Genomic DNA, 2,929 nt, shown 5'->3' with positions numbered 1-2,929 from the left:
ACCTCCAGATGCAGGAAGAGGGCCACCTGCATCATGAAGGACCCCACTCACCCAGCACACACACTTTTTGCCCCACTCCCCTCAGGAAGGAGGTTGAGGAGCATTAAGTGTAGAACCACTAGACTGAGGAACAGCTTCTACCCTGAGGCTGTTAGACTCATGAATCTCTAACCAGGAGAATCACTGAGGAAAATCACATAATGTTGCTGCTGATCTCTTTCATGTTGCTGCTGATCTCTTTCATGCTGCTGATCTGTTTCATGTTGATGTGTTCATTCGTGCTCATTTGCTCACACAGACTCATGTTCGTGCTGCTGTTCGACGTAATGTTTTTATGCTGTTAGTACTTAGTGTATTTTAGTTGATGTTTTTCTTTGTTCATATCTTTGATTTTATTACTGTTTTTATTTTATATTTTGTTGGATAACTGGGACCCAGTGTACATATTTTTGGTCCACCACATGTACCACATAGGGTGCGAATGACAAAGAACCTTGAATCCTTAATTGTATTATTGCTATTGTTGTTGTGGAATGTAGAGTCTAATCCAGGCCCAGATATACCAGTACAATGTGACACCCCAGCAGATTTTAAATCCAGACCTGGTCTTGGACTAACACATATAAATGTCAGGAGCCTGTTAAAAAAGCTAGACTTGATAAAGGCATGGATACACTCAACAAATGCTGATATTATCATTTTAACTGAAACCTGAATAACAACATCTGTGTGACCAGAACATTTACATAGATGGTTACAGTGTGTATCGCGCTGGCCGTCCAGGAAAAGGGGGCGGAGTTGCAGTTTATATTCGGAGCAAGTTTAATGTTAATTTAGTGCTTAAAGAGTTAGTCTTAAAAGAGCTTTGGTTGCTTGCTGTTGAAATAGAACTGTCCAAGAATAACCGTATAACATTGTTGGGTTGTTATAGACCACCATCTGCTCCAAAAAATGTTTTGGCTTCTCTTGGGAAGTTGTTATCACAACTGAAATACAATGAATTACTCTGGGTGGGAGATTTAAACTGGGATTGGCTCCAGGCAACGGAGTGGCCAATCGGGACGGTCTGGAGATTTCCCGGTGGGCCGGTCTGATTTGTGGGCTGCAGGGCCAGCGCTCACTATTTTTTAGAACTTTTTATTAACATATAAACACAGAACAGCTGCTTTTTTTTTTTTTTCCACAAGTCTGCTCCGCTACACGACCTAAATGCTTTTTATTAATTCTTCAGTTATTATCATTATTATTGTATTGTATATATATGTTTATATATTTTTCTCTTTAATTTACTCATTGATTGTTGTTGTTAAGCACTTTGATAATAGGTTCTGTTTTAAATGAGCTCTATAAATAAAGTTGACTTGACAGTCTGAAAACATTGTGTGATTCTTTAAATCTTACACAATTAATTCCCCTACTAGACCCAACCCCAAGTTTTTCAAAGAGCAACACTCATTTAGTTTTAACTAATATGCCGTCTAAATATGCGACATCAGCTGTCTTTTCAAATGATGTGACCACTGTGTAGTAGCAGTTGTAAGAGACACAAAGCTTCTAAAACTAAACCACGTTTTGTAGAAAAGCCTAATCTGAAAATGTTTGTTGAACAAACCTACCATTCTGTGTTCGTCTGTCTCTCCTTCCTGTCCTCTCAACCAGCCGGTCAAAGCAGATGGCCTCTTGTCCTGAGCTGGTTCTGCTGGAGGTTTCTTCCTGTTAAAGGGAGTTTTTCTTCCCACTGTCTCCACTGTGCTTGCTCAGGATGGGAGACTGCAACGAAGCCAAGATTCAACTTGTCTGCTGGATTCCTTAGATAGAGAACTTTACTAGTTGTCTTTTATGTGAATGTTCCTGTAAAGTCCCTGAGACAACTTTGTTGTGATTTGGTGCTTTATAAATAAACTGAATTGAACTGAACAAGCTTTTTTGCAGGATCTTTATTATTTTGACTGGGAGAGGATTGCTCTCTTTGATGATGTTGAATTGGCTTGGAGTTATTTTTTTCAAAAGTTCCAGTCAAATTGTTAATAAGCATGCGCCTTTGTGTAAATTTAGAGTTAAAGGACGTAAAAATCCATGGTTTACAACAAAACTACGAGAGCTTCTACACGAGCGAAATTCTGCATGGGCACGAAAATCAGGCCTGGAAGCTGACTGGATTTATTTTAGAAAACTGAGAAATAAATTTACCTCTCTTCTTCGAAATACAAAGGCCGACTTTTATTTGTCTACGACTACCGAAAGTCTGAAAAATCCCCCACAATGTTGGAAAACAATTAAATCTTTGTCGTCAACCTCTAACTCGGTTAATTTCCCTTCTAGTATGTTGATTGATGGTAGCAGGATAACTGATAAATTAAGTATTCTAAATTATTTGAACAATCATTTTATTTCCTCTGGGTTTTTGTTTAGCTCTAACAACCCATCCAAACAGCCTCTGCTTTCTGAAAAGTCCTCAAATGGTTCACCACTGGCTGATGGAGCCCGAGGCAATGTTCAAGCTTTTAACGTAACACATTTCTCAATAGCAGAGGTTGTTAAAGCTTTAATAAAAACCTTGATCCCAAAAACCCCAGGTCCAGATAAATTGGAACCTATGTTTTTAAAATTTGCATCTGAAATTGTAGCTGCTCCATTGTGTCACATTTTTAATCTCATTGTTTTGACCAATGTAATTCCCAAAGTTTGGAAATCTGCATTTGTTATTCCCCTATTGAAAGGAGATCCAGCAATTTTGAACAATTATAGACCCGTTTCTAAATTATCTGTGCTTGCAAAAGTTTTTCAGTCCCTTGTTAGTGAACAAGTAAAAGAATATCTGGTCACGAATTCTATTCTTTCGATTTCTCAATCAGGATTTCGTAAAAAACATAGTACTACCACTGCAGCATTAAAGGTTATAAATGATATAACAGAAGCTCTAGATAAA

This window comes from Nematolebias whitei, chromosome 8 (genome assembly GCF_014905685.2).
Source record: "Nematolebias whitei isolate Nwh7 chromosome 8, NemWhi1, whole genome shotgun sequence".
In the NCBI taxonomy this organism is placed as follows: Eukaryota; Metazoa; Chordata; class Actinopteri; order Cyprinodontiformes; family Rivulidae; genus Nematolebias; species Nematolebias whitei.
The sequence above is the reverse complement of the archived record's forward strand: the minus strand, read 5'-3'. Positions refer to the sequence as shown.